The sequence below is a fragment of the Culex quinquefasciatus genome, chromosome 2 (genome assembly GCF_015732765.1).
Source record: "Culex quinquefasciatus strain JHB chromosome 2, VPISU_Cqui_1.0_pri_paternal, whole genome shotgun sequence".
Taxonomy (NCBI): Eukaryota; Metazoa; Arthropoda; class Insecta; order Diptera; family Culicidae; genus Culex; species Culex quinquefasciatus.
The window spans coordinates 207,679,460-207,700,913 of NC_051862.1; the positions used below are offsets into that span (position 1 = coordinate 207,679,460).

Sequence of the window (21,454 nt, forward strand, 5' to 3'; positions counted from 1 at the left end):
TGTTTCACTTCTATTTGAACATATAAAACTTTATCCCAGGCACCAAATCTATAAAAAAAATTCTTTCTTAAGATACAGATTTTCGAATATGTGCATGCCCATTTTGTATTGTCAGTCCACAAAATTGTATGGAGACTTGAACGGAAAAAAACCTATGATAAAAAATGTCTTCTTCTGAAATCCCTTACCAAGGAATGCATTGACAAAATTTTTTTAAATAAAAAAATAGGAAGAAAATATGTTTTATGTGGATGTAGAAAATTTCTCTTGGGTAAAATAATACAATTTAAAAGAAAAAGTTCAGTTACATATCAGTTGTTTCAATCAAACCATCGCTTACAAAGCGAACACCGTAACCAGTCAGCCACGGCCGCACCGCAAAAATCATAAAATCTTGCATATATTTAAAAAATCACAAATTTATGAAAAACCATCATGAAGTTATAAAAAAAAATTTTGCATGTTTCCATGAATTAAGTTTTTTTAAATTTTAGCGACATGAATTAAATTGATCGATTCATACATTCGTGAATTTTAATTCAAGATTAATTTGATGAATATATATCAATCACATGTAATTCACAATAATTCACAGGTTTATGAATCTATATTCATGATTTCTGGAATACAATAATTTATTCGCTATTTTAGAATTTGATGAAAAGTCAGTTTCGATAATTCACAATTTTTACTTTTTAAAAGATTATTTCAAGCCGGAAATTGACACTAAAACTGAGACTACATTTGGCAACTCCGCTGCTCCAATTCTGCCAGCCCAAGTACCATCGCGAAAGCTCACAACTTTATTAGCCAGCAGAATTGCCAATAACCAACTGCGAAGAATCATCTCCACCTCCCCAACATCTCATCCATTTGGGAAATTGATTGTACCGTTCGTTCGTCTGCTCGTCAGTTGAGGATCGATTTCGAAACCTCCAACTCGCGTACATGCATCCATCCACGTGTGTCCCATCCCAGGGTACCTCTTCCCCAAACTCCACGTAACGGTGTGCGCGATTCTAGGTCTGCGCTGCTGCTGAAGGAGGTTCCCGCCGCCGAGTCCATCTTAAAACAAACTAAACAAGGTGACTAGGCAAATAAGGCGATGTGGGGTATGTTCGCAGACATCGCGTGTGTGTAGGTCTGTCTGTCTGACGAGGTAGAATTGGATTGCAGCAGCAACTAGGGGCAGCATCAGTCAGTCAGTCAGTAAGACAGAGCAGGGTCGATGTGTGTTCTAAGGTTTGCTGAAGTCGTCGTCTAGGAAATGTGGAACGCGACGACGATGTGGGGGGAATTTCACAAGAGTACAGTTAGCCGAAATTGGCGGGAAGGCGAATATTTTGGGCGATGCTGCGGGTTCGTCGCTTGAAAGTGGGTCAGACTTATTTTTTCGTGAACTCCAAAGGGACTAATCTGCATGGGTAGGCCCTTTTACTGAACGCAGAAGTTGCTCGTTGGTCAATAGAGGATGTGGTCATCTCATTACGGCATAGCCGGACCCACAAGAGTTACACGAACCCCCTTCGTTCCCGCAACGAATTGCTTCGCGTGAGGCGAATCATGACAGCAGCCGTGAATATATTCATAAACAAACGTTACTCAATCGATAGGAATTTGCTCGCGCCCTCGCGTTGCAACGCTGGCTGGGCTCTGTATGCAACTCTTGGACACATTCACGCGGTCCCCGCGAGATCAGATCCAATCGATTTGCTCGCCGATTTAGATCCGGCGGCTAGATCAAGTCCCCGGTCTCCAAATCCATAACGCAGCGGGGAAAATCGTCAAATTGGAATTTCTCGTACGCTACCGTTCCGTCGCCGTCACCTTGACGCGTTATAGGTCCAAAACAAATCGAATTATGCAACTAACATGAAAAGAGTTTAAAATTTGGGGAACCTGTGCGTGCGATTTAGGGCTGCGATACGGCGACCTCGACAAGTTCGGGGGGTCCGACAGTTGTTTAGATACAGGTGATTGATAAGTGACCACCGCTATTAAGGTTCGCCGCGCCCAGGCTAGGGACCCGCGAGCGGCCTTGAGACATGTGGACTGTGTCCCGCCACCGTCATGTTGGTATTGTTGAGATGAAGAATTTGTAGTGACAGGGCGCTTTCAGCGAGCACGCACGTCGGCGTTGTCAAATGGTCCAATGGATAATCAAATTAATTTGTTGGGTGCTTTTTTAAGGGTGTCGGTGAGACCTCTCGGGGGACGAAGGCCTTCGAAGTTGATTACTTGATCAATTTAACTATTAAAAATCAGATGTCATGGATCTCCATTCAACCCTTACTGAATAATTAAACTCATGAACTTTGTGAAAATTTCTTCGGTAGCTCAACATTCAAATTTTGTAATTTAGTTTAAATTTCAAATGCTGATAAAGTGAAAAAAATATCGGGAGAATAAAAAAACTGCTGAAAAGCTCTGAAATAAAGAATAAACAAAACACACAACATTTTAAATATGATTAAAATTCCTCCCATTATAAAACCACTTGAGATTTGTTAAACACTTTTAAATAGTAAATCCTGATTTGAGGATAATTTAATTTTAATTACCACTTTAATCAGCCATAAAATTTGGAAAAAGCTAAAAGATCATAAAGATATATAATTTATTCAATGTTAACCACTAAAAGAGTACTTTCCTTGGATCAAAAAGATTCAAAAATTTTGGTTTCTGGGGACCTTCGAAATCACCCCGAAAAATAAGGGGGCAAGAAAAATATGTTTTCAAAGAACTTCTAAATGTCAATGGAAATTCAAGTGCAATCAATTGAAAATGCATTCCCTTGCGTTTTGAATTATTTTAAGCATGTTTGGGTCGATTTAAAAATCGTTTGAATCTTTAGAAATTTTCGATGTTTAGGTCAAATCTTACATTTTTTTTACATGGTTGCAAAACAACTGAACTAGAGTAAAATGCATTTAAAACACTTTTTGCATTTAAATGTTGAGACTGTGACTTGTTGTTCAATATTGATATATTTTTTTTTTTAATTTGAAGAAGGTACCCTTCGACCCGGGCCAAATCCCAGAGATAAAAACTAAAAAAAATATTTGCATCGGCCTGAACATCAAATATTAAAATTCAAAATTAAAAATTCCATTCAAAGCGTGAGTTGGAAAATTTAAAATCATTTCGATATTTTTTTGTAAATAACGGTGTAATAAAAGCTGAATAAGTCAAATTCACAATTATAAAATTGTTTTTGAAATTGTAGTGTGAGTGTATTTGTTGAAAAATAGAATCTTTTTCAAAATTATAGCTTTCAAAATCATTCCACAAATCGAGTGTGACAAATTATTCGGCAGAAAAATAGTAATGTAAAAATTTCTGGTCAAGTAATCACAAATTACAAATCTACAAGGTTCGAATTTATGTAATTCTTAATTACAAAAATTCAATAACACATCTTATAGGCAGATGTTATGAAGAATTACTTAATCCCAAATTACAATAAATCGTGAATCCGATCTCAGAAAAAGTGTAATTCATGATTACGAAAACGAACAATAAGTAGAACTGATAAAATTGCCAGGATTTTTTTACACGGAGAGTTTTCTGGAAAATTTCATTTTTAAGGTTTTTAACTCATTAAGATTTTCAACACGTGTTATTTATCATCGTTGAATTTTGCATTTCAAAATTATTTTTTATCTCTTTTGTCTCATAATAAGTCATGTGATTGAATTTTTAATGATTTTATATTAAATGAAATAATATCAATAAAAATTATTAAAACCATTAATTACAAACGCCAAACTAAATATGTCAAAGCAAATCCTTGTTGAAGAAAACTTGCTTAATGATATAAATGTCTCCACACAGTACAAAACAAGGTAATATTACATCTGGGAATGAGCACATCTTTTATAGGTTAGGTTTTCGGCTTTTCGGTCTTGGCGGGAAAATTCGAAACAACGCTTATTTTCTCGTATCCAACGTTTCAACCCTCTATGGGGTCTTCTTCAGGGAATCTAAAATTTATTTTTGTTAGCCCATGACTAAATAATAGCTGTTAAAATACGTACTAAGAAGGATTGTTTCTCGTCCAGTGTAGTTTTAGTCAAAGTGTAAACTGTCGTTAGTGTCGTTTGTCTGTGAATAATTTAGATTAAGTTACTTGTTTATGTACTCAATCATGTGTTACTCACTGTTTCTGATTGGTATTCATCCGGGTAATCTGGATAAAACCAACGGTCAATTTGGACAGTGGAACCCGAGCTTGTTTACGCGGTACTTTTCTTGTTTTACTTTCCCTTTTCGTATAAAGCTCGTATTGGTAACCACCACTTTCTTGGTAGCGACAATTATTGACAGTACCCCCCTACCTATGTGTGAGTGTGTTACAGAGATGTTGTAGTATTGGTGTGTTATCCGTGTTTGTTTTGGCTATTGGTTCTGACTAGGAGTGTACAATATTTTGATATTGTGGAGTAAACCGGCATAAACTATGTTCAAATTTTCTGTGTCCTGTTTTTTGTTAACGGTGTGTGGTGTGTTTCTTATGTGGCACATTTCCAAAAATTTAAGCTTTTTCAGAGAGTTTGTTCTGTCTAATATTGTAGTGTTTTCAATGTCAAATTCGTGTTTTTTTAGTGATACAATGGCTCACAAGTGCAGATTTTCCCTGTATCTCTCTCATTTGGCCGTCTTCTTCAATGTATCCCTGTTCCCTCAGTTTTCTCACTTTGTTTTGATATGTTTTGTGATTTGCAGTACGTAAACTTAAGTGTGTTGTTGTCAAACCTACGTATACACCTTCACATTCTTTGCACGATATTTTGTAAATAACATATGACTGTTGTTCTTTCGGTGTGATGGCTTTAACCATGGGGTACAACTTTTTGATTGTTTTTGTGTGTTTTACAGCTAAAGAAATGTGTGTGTAGTCTTTTTGTAGTATTTCCTGAATGTTTTGAGTGAGATTGTTTACATTCGTCAGCGAGAAGTATGTTTTCACCTGCGTTTGGTTCTGGGATTCACTTGTGTCGTTTTGCCTGCTAAGCTGCTTTTCATCGTATCTGTTGATCATTCTTCCGATCAGCTGCTTTGGATAATCGTTCCTCGCCAGCTCTTTGTGAATGATGGTCATAGCTTGTCTTCTGGAGATGTTTGTGGAGAAATCCAGAACGCGTTTGACGAAGTTTGCAGCGACGTTCACTTTGTGGTGTAGTGGGTGATGAGAATGGTAATTCAGGAACCTACCCGATGAAATCGGTTTCCTGTACCATTCAGTTCTGATGTGTTGATGCTCATCTCTGACCAGAACCATGTCTAGGAATGGCAACCGTCCTCCTACCTCGACTTCCACCGTGAACTGGATGTGTGGGTTCTGTTTGTTGAAGATCGCCACGACCTCGTCTACCTTATCCTTCGGCACAGCAAGTACAAGATCATCTACGTACTTTTGAGGACAGGGACTGGAAATCAATCTCGCTGGTGACTTGATCTAGGATGATCTCGGTGACATAATCCGCTATCACCGGTGAAAACGGATTGCCCATAGCTGTTCCTTCGATCTGGGAGTAGAAATTTCCTTGGAATTGGAAATAGCTACAGTTAATGACAAACGTAACGATTTCGTCAAACAGTGACAGATTAATGTCAGTGTTGATGGTGTCCCAGCGTTTGTAGATTGCTTCCTTCATCAGGCTTTTGGGGATGCTCGTAAAGAGAGAGACTACATCTAGAGATACTAGTATGTAATCGTTCGGCAATATGACGGAGTTTATGTGAGCACAGAATTCGAAGGAGCTTTTTATGTTGTACTTACTCGTCAGGGATTGCTGTAGTGTGCGACACAGAAGCTTTGAAAGCTCGTACGTCGGAGCCGTCATGCATGGCACCACGGGGCGTAGTGGGAGTCCTTGTTTGTGTGTTTTGGGCTGTCCATAGATTTTTGGACAGACAGAGTTACTCCTCTTCAGCTTCCCCATTGTCCTTTCATCGATGAGCTTTAGGTCGAACAGTCTCTTCGCGAACAGATTGTTCTTTTCTGGAATTCCATTGTCGGGTCTTTTCCAATTTTCTCGTACGTTGACGCATCATCGATCAGAGCTTTCATTCTACTTTCGTAGTCAGCTTTCTTCATCAGGACTGTTTGGTTTCCTTTGTCGGCCTTCAGTACCAGCACTTCTGGGTTCGTTTTGAGGAACGTCGCTGCAAACTTCGTCAAACGCGTTCTGGATTTCTCCACAAACATCTCCAGAAGACAAGCTATGACCATCATTCACAAAGAGCTGGCGAGGAACGATTATCCAAAGCAGCTGATCGGAAGAATGATCAACAGATACGATGAAAAGCAGCTTAGCAGGCAAAACGACACAAGTGAATCCCAGAACCAAACGCAGGTGAAAACATTCTCGCTGACGAATGTAAACAATCTCACTCAAAACATTCAGGAAATACTACAAAAAGACTACACACACATTTCTTTAGCTGTAAAACACACAAAAACAATCAAAAGTTGTACCCCATGGCTAAAGCCATCACACCGAAAGAACAACAGTCATATGTTATTTACAAAATATCGTGCAAAGAATGTGAAGGTGTATACGTAGGTTTGACAACAACACACTTAAGTTTACGTACTGCAAATCACAAAACATATCAAAACAAAGTGAGAAAACTGAGGGAACAGGGATACATTGAAGAAGACGGCCAAATGAGAGAGATACAGGGAAAATCTGCACTTGTGAGCCATTGTATCACTAAAAAACACGAATTTGACATTGAAAACACTACAATATTAGACAGAACAAACTCTCTGAAAAAGCTTAAATTTTTGGAAATGTGCCACATAAGAAACACACCACACACCGTTAACAAAAAACAGGACACAGAAAATTTGAACATAGTTTATGCCGGTTTACTCCACAATATCAAAATATTGTACACTCCTAGTCAGAACCAATAGCCAAAACAAACACGGATAACACACCAATACTACAACATCTCTGTAACACACTCACACATAGGTAGGGGGGTACTGTCAATAATTGTCGCTACCAAGAAAGTGGTGGTTACCAATACGAGCTTTATACGAAAAGGGAAAGTAAAACAAGAAAAGTACCGCGTAAACAAGCTCGGGTTCCACTGTCCAAATTGACCGTTGGTTTTATCCAGATTACCCGGATGAATACCAATCAGAAACAGTGAGTAACACATGATTGAGTACATAAACAAGTAACTTAATCTAAATTATTCACAGACAAACGACACTAACGACAGTTTACACTTTGACTAAAACTACACTGGACGAGAAACAATCCTTCTTAGTACGTATTTTAACAGCTATTATTTAGTCATGGGCTAACAAAAATAAATTTTAGATTCCCTGAAGAAGACCCCATAGAGGGTTGAAACGTTGGATACCTAACCTATAATTTGTGATCCGGTCGATAGGAAGCACTCACATCTTTTATGTCAGAAAAAAATGTGTAATTTTTCATCTGGAATGGTGTAAATTTGCCAATTCTTCGTGGTAATGTCCCTTTTTCAGTCTCAATTGAAGTAATATAACATCACAAAAGAGGTAATTAAAACCTTCCAGTTTTACACCTGTCAAACTTACAAAAAAAATTACTGTGTAGTTTCGAGAATTCACAGGAATTCTCATTTATTTCAAATTTATCATGTTTTTCAAATGACCGATTCTTAACACTTGTTTACCAAGCAGTATTTTTTTCAAGTTGAACTTGGGATGGTTCTCATAATTTTCCATGTTTTCCCACTATTTGAACCACACAAAAAACATATTTCCACACCAAAGTTCCTATTCTGAACATATATGTGAGCAGATGTTGTAAAATGTATAAACGCTGGGAATTTTTAATTTTCCCAACTGTTTTAAATAATAGCTCAAATTAATGGAAGGAATGCAGATATTTAATCAATCTAAATGGTATTTTATAGTAAAATGACTCTTTTATAAGCCCTCTTATTGACAGAAGCAGATTCTGTAGGTATAAAATTATACAGGACATTTGAAAAGGGGTATATGGAAGCGTTGTACCGTCACGAAAAATTACAATAGTTTAATTTGCAATAGTTCGTGAAATCGGTTTTGCATCATATTTTGGATTCTCTTCGTACTCAAAAAACCCTTTAAAATGCTTATTAGAAATCGAAAATTGGCCAAAAGGATCCAGAGTTACGGCTGACGCAAGTTTGCGTTGTCCCGTCACGCCAATTTTTGGTCAAGGCACGAATTCAAAAAAGATGCTCATTTCTCGTGTCTAGAAGCAAATCGTGTAACAGGCCAGTTTTTGATCGATCTAGACTAAATCGACCCTCCAGAATCCAAATTTGCCTGTTGATTTTCCTGAGTCTCAAAGGGAAGCGAGATATTCAAGATGGCGTCTAATATGGCGGCAGAATGGAAAAAACACCATAAAAGGATTTTTAAGTTCAATCAACTAGTCAAATTGAACTAATCTGGGGTCGCTGAACTCGATTATGAGCCATATAATACTCCAAAGTACTCAGAGAATGTGCAATCCAAGATGGCGGCCAAGATGGCGAACCTAGAATATTGGAAATTTTTATACAGAAATGTATCAGGCAGTCAACAGGTCAAATTTAATTAATTTGGGGATGCTGAACTCGAATATAATCCTTAGAATATTCTAAAGTCCTTAGAACAGTCTGTGCGGCATAATGCCAAATACGGTGACAACTAAATAAATAAGTACTCAGGGAATGCAATTCAATTTTCTAGCTTCGCCATCTTGGATTGCACATTCCCTGAGTACTTTGGAGTATTATATGGCTCATATTCGAGTTCAGCGACTCCAAGTTAGTTCAATTTGACTCGTTGATTTCCTGTTACAACCCTGAACAAAAAAAATCAAATTTTCTAGCTTCATCATATTGGCCGCCATCATGGATTGCACATTCCCTGAGTACTTTAGAGTATTCTATGGCACATATTCAAGTTCAGCGACCCCAAATTAGTTGAATTTGACCCATTGATTGCCTGTTACACATCTGAAAAAAAAATCAAATTTTCTAGCTTCGCCATATTGGCCGCCATCTTGGATTGCACATCCCTGAGTATTTTGGAATATTCTAGAGCTCATATTCGAGTTCAGCAACCCTTTGTTAAATTAGACCTGTTCATTGCCGGTTACATTTCTTTATAAAATATCGAATATTCTAGCACCGCCATTTTGGATTGCACATTCCCTGAATACTTTGGAGTATCCTAGGAGTCATATTCGAGCTCAGCGACCCCAAATTAGTTAAAGTTGACTAGTCAGTAGAGATTTTCACAATTGCTTCATTTCGTGACGGGACAACGCGAGCAAAACCCTCTTTGCAAAATATCTGCGTTGTCCCGTCACGAAAAGAAGTACCTGTCAAATCAACAAAATTTGACGAAATTGGGTGATCCAGTAAGCAAAATCTTCGTTTTCATTTTAGAAACAACTGTAAAAAGGGTTTTTTTCCAAAACTTACTAGGAGAGCAGAGTTCTTCACTTTTGTGTATGAAAATCAAAATGATCCAATTGTACGATGTTGTCCCGTCACGCTACATTTGTAACTCTCTTGACTCAAACTTTGTGTTTTTAAATGTTTGCTGGAGTGAATCTTATTGGAAATTTAATGTACTTTCCAAATTTGTATAAATATTGGTACCTTTTCTAACAGATTTTGAAGTTATCAGCAAAAAACTGAAAACATATGCGTACAAACGTTGTCCCGTCACGAAAGAATCGGTCAAATATAAAAAACTTTGAACGTTGATAGCAATGGTCACCCTAAGGAATACATTAAATAAGTATTCTATCCAGTAGCATTCACAGAAGCATGACTTGAACCTTGATCTTTAAGTTTTATGTGTTTGAACTTTTTGACCAATCGCGAATGCATCGTTGAGGGTCTTTCCCTGTAATAAAAATAGCACTCAAATACACATTAATTTTCAATTTGTCGTTGAGCAAAACAAGTCAAAAACGAATCTTAACTTGTTGACTCTTTTGAAGTATTTAGGCAAACCTTATGCATGATCCGTTTGAAGGTAGATTTTACCTGAAATTATAAAAAGAAAAAAAAACTATCATTAATAAAACAATAATTTACCATAGAGGCTAAAACATGAAATCACTATAAATAAAATTATAAGTAAGAAACAGCTTTGAAACCTAAAAAAAAGAGAACAAGACTGTTGAAACCTGAGATTTACGCCAATCATAATATAATATTTATTTAAAATCCTTATGTAAGCACTCAATTACTATTCTTGACCAACGAATCAACTCAATGCTCAAACACACTCCAATTCCAATCACGTAACGTAACCACTAGCCACCATGTGCCACCTTATTTATGGCGTCCAATTCCCTCACCCAATATCCAAATCGTGTGTAGGTGAAGATATATTAATAGCGCCATCATACCCATTAGTTAGTCTAGTCGACCACAACCAACGACCAAAGTCGCAGACGACTAACCCAACAAGCCCGGGCAAATAATGCGCGAAAATTACAAGAATTTGTCCAGGCGCAACTCCACGGCGCGCAGATCGCGACAATCGATAGGCTTGAACTCCTAGCCCTTGGACGCGATAGTTGGTCGTGCAATTTGTGCGACGCTATAGAGTAAGAAATGGGGTGATCGTGAAATCCCTCCCGGGCGCCATGTTGTAATTCTTGATGACAGTTATCTAAGGTCCTCCCGCCAAGAATTTGCGACAACTTGAAGTAAAAGATGCAAATTTTTCACAACACCAGGAAGGTTAAACCGCTAGCGTTACGTCAACCCCCTGGAACTGTTTTCTACTATCAGAGGCAGGGAACCCCAATAGAAATGATTTATGGCACGCTACACTGTCATCCAGAAGGGTCCGTCCATAAGTTACGATGTTGTTTGAAGACCTTTTAACTTAAATTGTAGTTTCGGCGTTTACGGACGATCCTCCCAGGGGTCCCACAGCACGAACGCTCGCTATCCCAGAAAGTGAGTCCCAAGCGTTTAGGCCACCAGCTCGCCCGAGGCCACCACGGCGTGGCCCGTATTCGATAGTCGAGTTCTCCCAAGCCGAAAGTAGGTCGTCCCAATGCCCCAGAGAGACGACGACCTCTGACTTTCAAGCCAAGGTAAGGTAGCTTTCGAACTCGGGCGGGAAGAATAAGCCGCGGCAGTTTTTCATTTTCTCAGGCGATTGTGGGGCTGCTGAAGGGGACGGCGACAACACGGTTGCAACCCACGCAACTTCGTGAGCATGTCACTCTCAATTGTTTACACCTTTTAAACACCGTATCGACACTTGGCGAGAGGTAGCCCTGGTTTCACTCTCTTGACTGGAGGTTGAATGAGGAAGAAAAGGGGGTGATGGTGGTGGAAAAAGGTCGTGGTAGTTATGACGAGCGAAAGTCAGGGAAAATTATGGGGACATAGGGTTACTCAAACCAATTTTTTTTTAAACAAAGAACGATTAATTTTTTTTAGTTCTCAAAGTGCAAAGAACCAAAAATTCTTTTGAAATAAATCACCAAATTTGTACTCAATAATCATCATTTTATGTCAAAATCAAACAATAAATATTGGAAGTGAGTTCGTCGCCAACGTTTCGATCCATGGTTGGGACCTTCTTCAGGACCTACTGATAAAAAATCATCACTTTCTGATGTAATATTACACTTTTTTCACATAAATCTGTCACCATTTTCACCAATCAAAAAAAACTATTAATAATTTGTTAAAATTCCGTACAAATCCGTACTATGCGAAAAATTCCGTACAAAAATTCCGGCCTGTTTAAAATCCGCGGAGAAAATCCGTACGGTAAGGAAAAAATCCGTACAGTTGGTAGCCTTAATGATGAGTATGAAAATCTGAACAAACAGCAAAAAATAGATACATCAAAGAAAAAAAAAATTCACTAAAAGTGGGAATCCCAAAATACCGACTTTGATAGGTTCGAGAAAAATTTCTCATAAAATTTTGAATAGCTTTAAGAGTTAGTTAAGAAAATTTTTAAGAATAGCTTTTTTTTAATATTCTCAAAAAGTCTTAATTTTCTCAATGAACATGATTTTGAATCGAAAAATGGAATGCATTTTTGGATTTTTAGAACAATTGTCCAGTAAGAGAAGGTTTAAATGAACTTGTAGATAGTAGATATTATGTGTTTATGAAACATATTTCAAAAAAATCTCCAAATTTAAGGGCATTTTCAGTTGAACAAATTTCATATAAAATGTGAAAACTTTTGATTCGTGCTTCGAATTCAATTTAAAATGCAACATGCATAGAAAATTTTAGAAACAAAACTAGTTTCAACGAATTTTTTGGAAAAATTCTGACTTTTTCACAATTTACCTAACAATTATATGAATTTTATTTTAAAACTTTTAAACATAGTTAAATAAATGTAATCATTGTTTTTTTTTTCTCAAAAACTATATCAGCAGCCTTAAAGATGGTATATTTGACATACAAATTCAACACCTTAAATCTAATTTTAGCAAGAAAAACTATGACTATCAAAGTCACCCCGAAATAAGAATTTTCAAAACCACAACTTTTAAAACACTATTGAAAAAAACTTTTTTTAAATAGTGCATAACCTAGTGTGGCCTACACCAGTACATTTTTTAAAAATAATAAGCTTTATACAAAGTACGTATTATTTAATTTTTCATTTTTTTCGATATGTTTTATGGAAATTAAAAAGACATTTTTTGAGCTATAGTAAATGATGGTTCAAAATCTGGTTCCAGTGACATGCTTTTTTTTTAATGTTTTTTTTAAATATCTAAATTTCAAAATAGTAGTTTATGTGACAAGTTGCAAAAAGAAGATGAAATACAACGAGTGTTGAAAAAATAAAGCTTTGCAACGAATTCCAAACATTTTTTTTTGCAATTCCGAAAAATAATCTTTGAGTGGAATTATAAGTTAAATGTTCATGTATTTTGTCAATTAACCGTTTAATTTCAAATAAAATGTTGAAAATTATATCTTTTCGAAACAAGTGCAAAGAAGCACTTTCAGCATTTTTTTTAAATTGTTGGCTTTTTTATAGTTCAAAAATGACAGGAAAAGTACGAGAAAGAGTTGTTATAGTGTCTTCTAATTATCTCTTTATTTTCAACTTATAATATCTCAAAAACTGTTGATTCCATTTTCAATGTTAAAAAATAAAACTTTTGTGAAATATTCTGATATTTTCAATACAAACAACTGAAAAAAAAAAAAATAAGAAAATTATTAAATTCAACTCTTTGTAAAAAAAAGTAACCTAAAGAAATACATTTTTTTACAAAGTGTAGCTTTTTTCAGAATAGTTCTAATTATCAATCAATATGTTTTCGTACCCATTTTGTATGACCAGCCCGAAAAAAAATGTATAGAAAAACTAATGATGCAAAATTGCTTCTTTTGACATAAATTCATCAAATAGCAAAAAATACAAATTTAAATAAAAGTCATTAAATAATTTACGAGAATCTAGAGAACATTTTTTTACATTTGTAGAACAAATAATGCTCTTATTGATTTTCAAAATCAATGATTGTCTATGATAAATGATGAAGGTGTGCAAAAATTAAAGATAAGGAAAAATATTAGAAATAAGAAAAACGACATATAAACTTTAAAACATAGCAACAATAAAAAAGGGTGTTGAAAGAAAACACGAGTTTCTATTATTTGTAAACATTACATGAATAAATCCAATAATTTCTTCTTTGCTTTCAACAAATCACGTAAAAAGACTTAAGCCTGAACACACTGTTTCTCTCTGTTTTGGTTTCCATCTTTTAAAGTGAAACCACGCGGAACGCATCGAAACCGTGGCAAACAGAAACATTTGAAATAATTCACTGTTTTTGTTAGCGACCTCTTCGACAGTGATATTTTGTTGTTTTTTTTTTTGCTCTCTCTGTGGGTCAAATTTTGCACCCATTAGACAACCTGGCAGTTTCAGTGAAGTTGGCAGGAAGAAGCCCAGCCCAAAACGATAAATTCACCTGACGAAATTGGAGACTTGACTCACATTTTAGTTCATTTTTTTACAACCTTAAGAAACACAACCCAGCCTTAACAGAACTTCGACGCCAGACTATTTAGCAGCAATAAAAGTGTAAATGATGGTGGCAATAATTGCACAGCTCGGAGTTTTTTTTTTTTTTTTTCTTCCGACAGTCTGCCAGTTGGATCATGTTTCACAGGTGGAATCGGGTGAGCTAGATCACACCCGCAGCAAAAAGATCCGCTACGGTCAGCGGGTTCCCGAAAAAGATGTTTAACTCGGCTCTAAATGGTGGCACTTTGCCACACCTTCCTAGCCGGGTTTTGGAGTCAAGACTGGGGCAGTAAGTCGAGTCAAGACTGGGGCAGTAAGTCGGAGTTCTCTTTTTAAAATGATAATGAAGATTGTAATACCACCATTAGTGTTGATGCCGGTGTGATGTGCTGATCGTAGCAAGTTCCATAAAACATAATTGTAGAATAGAGTAAATGAGAAGATCTAAGTCAGGTGTCGATTTAGGGTGAGAAATTCAAATTAAGTCAGTTGATTGAAGAAGTTTAAAAAAACGTTATCTTATGTTTGTGAAGATCTTCGTCTCGTCTAAAACCATAAATCGCATACCACCGTGAAGAATGCGCAAACTAAAATAAATGTATGACCTAATTTGCACCACTCGGAAGGGGGCAGAAATAAAAACAAACCACAACTAACGATCAGTCCGTGCTTTATTGCGTAATTAAATAAATAACTAGCCGCCCTCTCCTGCTGGTTTACCGGAGGAGAGTCCCGTGGTTCGAACCGTCGGAATATCTGGGTAGTGCGCGATTTTTGCTCGGTTTTTGCACTCACAAATCTCAGGTGCGCAGAGAGGAAGGAAGATTTGTCTCGCTGTAAATTCAAAAATCGTTGCCATCAGTTCATCATTTGGGTGTACCAGCAACCGCTGCACCAAGTTCTCCAAAGGTGTTACCGACCTTAATCTCCCCGCAGAATTTTACTCTAATCTTCTCACTTAGTGCAACGCGCAGCGTTTCTGTCAGTCGCGTGTGCGATGGCTATCAGAAGACAGCTTGTCTCCAAATCGGGCAAGCTTTTCACCGGCTGAACCCCCTAGTCTTCGTCGGTCGCGCAGACCAAAACAGAGGTGGACTCAGGTGGGCCCACTGCACTGCTGCAGCGCGGAGGAGTCCTTACAAGGTAATCTTAAGATTTGCACTCATTACGGCACCGCGCCGCGACTGCCCAAATTGGGACTTGATGGACATTTTCGTGGTCAGAATTAGAATTGGTAACGGGAGTTCGTCGCCGCCGCCACCACCTCCGGTGGTGAAACCATCCGGTTAATGATCCTCGAACCTGTGTTCCGCGAGTGCGGCCTGACTTTCCATTTCCATGTCCCAACTCCGATAAGGTGTTGATGCGTGACAAATTGCATCCAACCCGGGGGTAGCCATAGTGCTAAGCCGGTTGATAACACCGAGCTCTGAACTGGGAGTTATGGGCCGATATGGGCCCCCATAACGAAAGTTGACTCCCGTGGAGCTACTCCGCCGCTCACCGAGGGGTCCCACACACGCGGAAAATGGCTAATTGTCCGCCAAGTTTGGCGCTGCGTGGCTAATGACGGACGGGGGGCTGAATGCAAAATAGCTTTTTCGCACGCGGATCCTGGATATGATGCCAGTGGCGTCGTTATCACTCACAAGAGGGATCAGAAAATTGTTATCAAAACTCTATCGGCATGAAAAAACCAGAAATAACTGGCTACAAACGTTAAAGAAAGTTTTGATTAGGCTGCAGACTCCGACTCCAACTTAAGAAAATTTTGCGACCCGAATTCCGACTCCAACTTCTTCTTCGAAAGTATTTGACTCCACTCACTTCGGATCCACAGTCTTGGCTTTTTACCTTTCAGGACTGATTGATATGTTTTATTGATATTGAAACAAAAATCAAACTTTTCTAAACGAGTAAATAATTTTCGCTTGGTCCTTAAAAATATTTTATTTTGTTAAAGCATTGCCAAGAAATGTTAAAATTAAAATTTCAACGATTTTTTATAAAATTCCTAAAAAAACATTCCATAAAAAAAGGTGAAAATTAATTAAAGCATAATTTGATTATTCTCAGGTCATTTTGTATAATGAAATCAAGAACATAAACGTATTTTTACCCATTTTCACATCCATTTTGAGTTCTGTGACCCAAATTTTACCGAAATTAAGTCGCAAACTTGAAATATACGTGATAAAATGTAAAAATAACGATGTTTTTTGCTCTTGATTTGATAATATAAATTTTCGAAGCCTGTTACATTACCAGATGAAATAATTCAATAATTTGTCACCGCCATTATGCCCGCCATCTTGTATTGAAACATTTTAAATCACTTTTTAATATTTTGGGGTCGTAGCTAAACTATCCAAAACAAGAACACTTTTTTGCGATTCAACTATCCGAAGTAAAATCCTCGGATTTCAGACTGTACTACAATACATTTTCCAACAGTCTGTTTAACAAAAAAAAGGCCGATTTGAATTTCTAATCTAAAAAATAAATAAAAAATTGCATTTAATTTCATAAGAATTTTAGGAAAATCAACTACAGAATTGGAATCATGAAACACAAATTTTCCTGCTCCATCTTTACCTAAAAATATTTTTATCATGTTTTACTGACACTAACTGTTATTAAAACAGATAAAATATGCTCGTTGCAGAATTTTCAAGATAACTCGGAAATATATTTCAATTAAAGAAAAAATACATTTTTCATTATTAATTAGTATAATTTAAGAATATGAAAACCCTAATTTAAGAATAGCTTTTCCCTCTTAGAATAAATTAATTAAAATAATTTAAAAAAACTTTAGTTTATTTTTCTGGGGTGTAACTGCTAAGTATGCTTCAAGATAAATTTTGGGGTCCATTTTTTTTGGCTTCTCTCTATTATAGTTATTGGAATTTTTGACAAGTCAAATTTTAAAATTTTTAAATAAGAAGATCAGAGAAGCATTGGTTTATATCGAACATTGAGCTTCCAATGTTCTATACAATTTTAGAAATGTATAATTTTGCTTCGATATTTATAAGTATAAAATTTCCCGGGAGACTCGACCGCATTTCCCGGGAATCGAGAGGTCCAAAAATGGTCGATTTCCCTGGAAATTTTTCCCGGGAATTCCCGCTCGTCATCCTCTAGAATTGACCTTGCAAAATCCATTAATTTTCACGATTTTGAAAAAAAAAACCGGAATAGGATTTTCATTTTGAACAAAAAGCTCATTAAAAACTTATTCTAAATTTGAAAACAAATAAAAAAAAATCTAAAATTTGGAAGTGGTAAGAAAATTTTGACACGAATGCCTCTCGTAAAGTGTCTTCAATACAACCAATAATAATAAGAAAGACATTCTTATATAAAATTCTGAGACATTCAGTTTAAAGCAATAAAAACTGCTGTATTCAAGCCATTGCAAATATTTTTCAAAGTTTATGTAAATATTTTAAAATATGAATAACAATGTACAGCTCCGCAAAAAAATCATCAATTCTTAGAAATTTGGAAATTAATGATTGCAAAACAACTGGCCGTGGCCTGTAATTTATTTTTTTTGTTTTTTTGCCCCCCTCGACTTTGATCAGAGTCGAGGGACATAAACTTCAAAAAATATTAGAAACGGCCTTAAAAAAACAAAAAAATACATAAATTAATTCCAAAGGGGTTTTAAGAATAGTATTGGAAAAATATATTATAGCATTTTGATTTTTTATAATTATCTCCTGTACCTCATAAATTTAGAAAGACAAAATATTTTTTTAAGATGGTCAGGTTATCACCATTTTTTCGAAATTGATGAGTGAAATATTTTACAACATATATAATCTGAACAAAAAATAGTTTTATAAAAAGGTAATTCCGCCATATATTATCAACAAAAAAATTTATCAATAGTGTGATGCTCAAATATAAAACAAAAGAAGGTGCCTAATACTGCTTGTATTGCGTCAGAGACCTTTTAAAACGCTTTTTTTAAAATTCGTCCTAACGCGTATCACACATTTTAGTGGAGAGAAAATTCATAAAAAAAAGAATAATATTCGAGAAATCTTGTTTCTCGCTTAGGAGGTTCAAAAGTTTAGCCAGAATAAATTGGTGGGTAAAAAAACTCATTTTAAATATTTAACCCAAAATTTTAAACATTGAAGACTCATGCTTGAAAATTGATTATAACTTTTGAAAAAAAATAATGTGAATTGCTGTGAAATTTACTATTTTAAATATATTTTTTATTCTTATATTATTTACTTTCACATTTTATGAGAAATTTTCAAAATAGGAGTGCAAAAATCTAAAAAAAATCAAAAAAATAATTAAGCGAATTTGTCAAAATAAAGCGATTACCAACGGGCAGATTCGACGCCACTGCTGAGCCCTATGGAAGACGGATACATGAGGTTACGTCGTCGGGTCCACTTTCAACCGACCAAGGGCCGGATATTCACCTCCGAAGACGGCTGATTGGCGATAAGGGAAAGTCCATTCAACACTCGCACACGCGGTTATTGGATGTGTTTACATTCTGGGAAAATGCTTAATGTTCAACTGATCGACACCGCTCAACTGGTTTCACCACCTATCTCCGCGCACTATTAAGCTGTAATTACTCGACGAAATTAACCAAAACCCATCCGAGCCCTAATCCACCCTAAAAGATTTGCACTCTTGATTTTAAACCCGCCGAAACCGCCCCAAATTAAGCCCCCGCCCCGCGTGTGGAACCAATCGGCGCGCCAAATTCAAATCGCCGACCAGCGTTGGACCCACTTTGCACTCTCAGCTTATCGAGATCGATTTCCAATCAAGCTGGAGTGCGACCGGTCTCTAATTGAGTCTCAAGAGTTGGCGCACAAATTAAGTGTTGACGCTAATTACCATTGTCTCCGAACGACGCCGTCGTCATTGCGGTTTGGCACCCCTCGGCAGGACACTTCTTGGTGGTAATTAGGCCCGCCGCGCGGTCCATTAGGCCGCGAAGACCCTTGACGACGATCGTTGCGGTAATTACGACGCGATCGATCGAACTTGGAGTGCAATATTGGTTTAGCTTAAAATACTTCAAAGTAATCAAGAGCCAATCGAAATGGAGATATCGTGTTCTGCCGTTGCAGCTAATTATCGAATTTAAATCAAGTCCCGTTGCAAGACTTGATGATTTCAGCACCGTGTCACGTCTTGACGTTGATGAGAGGCGCATTATCTAAACATTATTTTCTCCAATGGGAAAAAATTGCTTATGTCATTCGTGCAGCCAAGATCAATAAACTTTCTGCACCCAGGAGAGAAGAAAAGAAAAACTTCCGCAGTCGCAGTCGTGTGTTCTACATCTTCAGGGGGCTAGGCCAGGTCCTCACTCACTCCCTGGAGAAGATCTTCGCTTGCTTCTAATCTGCATATGCAAAAACGTCAAAAATTTATGCAATCTCATCCACGCGGGGCTACACGCGGACACGAACTCATCCATTAGGTCGGATTGTTGAGTTTTGTGCGAGAAATGGAAACGAGGTGTTAGGGTGATTTTTACAACATTTAAGAAAATTAAAGAAGTCTTAAGCTTTCAAATACAACAAACAGAATGTTATTTGTAGGCTTAGTGATTTTTCACGCTCGAAAATAGCAAATTTAACGGTTGAGGTCAAAACACAAAATTTCACGCAAATTTCGCGGAACGTGAAAATGTTAAAATAATTATGGAAATCTGCATTTTAATCACAGAAAACACTTTTTATGCTTCATACATAATGAAGCATAAAAATAAACAAAAAAAAATCTTCACCAGGTGGAAACTTTTTTGAAAATTAGGAGATTTTTTTGTGTCACATTCAAAAATAATTTTCAAAAAAGTTTCCACCTGGTTGATGGATGGGCTCTATTAATATTTTGAAACAAAATGTAGGGCCTGCGTATTCTCATTTATTGAACTGCTTTTTTTGATATTCGACTAATAAAGCTTAAAAGTTTTCCCTAACTTGCATCTGTTTTATCAGTTTACATTTTATTGAATTTCATATCAAAGCAAAATTTAACAATATTGTCCAGCAAAAATGAGTAAAATAGTTTGAATTTTCTGCAATATTTAGCCCATTTTAAAAAAAAACATGTTTTTCACCTCTCTTTTCAAAAAATAAATTTAAAATCAATAGACAAAAATAATAAAATTTGTAACGAAATCTAAATTTTTATTCAAAATTAGAACAGAAAACAAAAAATGTGGTATTTTTTAACATTTACGAGAATCATCAACCCAAATAATTAAAAGTCGTAAAATCAAACAGGCCTCAGAAAAAAATCTGAAATGTTTTTCAAAGGTGATTTGAAAGAAAAAAATATTCTTCATCTTATTTTGAATAAAACAATGCTTGATTCTTTTAATTTCTTTTGAAATTATGCCTTTCAAATAAAAAAGTAATAAATGTTTTATAACAGCGAATGATAATATTATTAATTTTAGTTACTTTCCAAAAAACTAAAAAATCTGAACAATTCTTCAAATGGTTCATATCAATGGATGAGAGGTTAATAGAAAATTTGTAAATTTCAAGAATTTCACGAAATCGTCAAAACTCACTAACCCTATATTAGTAATATAGGGTTCGCTCGCTTAATTCTACAGTAGTTCTTAAGATTATTTTAATTAAATATTTTGAGAATAATCATTACAGTTTCACTCAAACATAAAATTTCACGGGATTTCGCGGAAAAAGCCAAATTTTGCGGATTTCACGCTGTCCGCGAAATCGTGAAATTTCACTAACCCTACGCCATGTAAGGGTGGTCCGAAAAATGACCATTTTCGTCAATTTTCGCAAAACCATATTTTTCAAAAGTCATAACTCCGCGTCCGCGTGTCCCGCCCGTGTGGATCAATCGGACCGCGCACTGGACTAACAATCCAGAGGTTGCTGGTTCGAATCCCACGGCGGGCGCTCTAAAAAATTCTTTGTGTAAATATGGGTATCCGGCGCCGTCGCTCCGTGCCGTACTCAAACACTTAGGAGCCCAGGGCGGCGAAGTCCTTGTAGTTAAAAGGAAGACACTAGTGGTTGGTACTTGCAATGGTGGCCGACAGCTATAAAGTCAACTTCGTTTTTTTTTAACTCCGCGTCATTTTAAGGCTTTAAAAAAATAGTTTAATGTTTCAAAAATCAAGACTAACATTTGAAAAGGTCGTATGAAAACTTAAAATGCTGCTTTGAAGATCTTGTGGCCAAATAGCCTATGGCTGTAAATATTGTTATAGGATTCCTCGGATAATTGTACATGATAAATAAAAAAATAGTGAAGTTTTTATTACATTATTTCGACGCGCTGCCAAAACGAGAAAAAGGCGAATACGGGAAAAATCTTCTTTTTCGCCAAAACTGCAATGACTTTAAAATTTGAGCCTATACTTTTTTGGGTACCAAG

The 21,454-nt window shown here is 36.4% G+C and overlaps 1 protein-coding gene and 2 long non-coding RNA genes across 5 annotated transcripts in view; 1 reads left to right on the forward strand and 2 right to left on the reverse strand.

The window, feature by feature from the left end:
* LOC6046544 (protein Shroom) overlaps window positions 1-21,454 on the reverse strand; it is a 402,522-nt gene that overhangs the window by 291,643 nt on the left and 89,425 nt on the right. The window lies entirely within an intron of this gene.
* On the reverse strand, window positions 3,878-4,251 carry LOC119767618. Its single transcript, XR_005277620.1, has 3 exons — window positions 4,161-4,251; window positions 4,038-4,104; window positions 3,878-3,983 (listed from the first exon to the last, which is right to left on the reverse strand). It is a non-coding gene; the product is annotated as an uncharacterized LOC119767618 (long non-coding RNA).
* LOC119767619 lies at window positions 7,073-7,384 on the forward strand. Its single transcript, XR_005277621.1, has 3 exons — window positions 7,073-7,163; window positions 7,220-7,286; window positions 7,341-7,384. It is a non-coding gene; the product is annotated as an uncharacterized LOC119767619 (long non-coding RNA).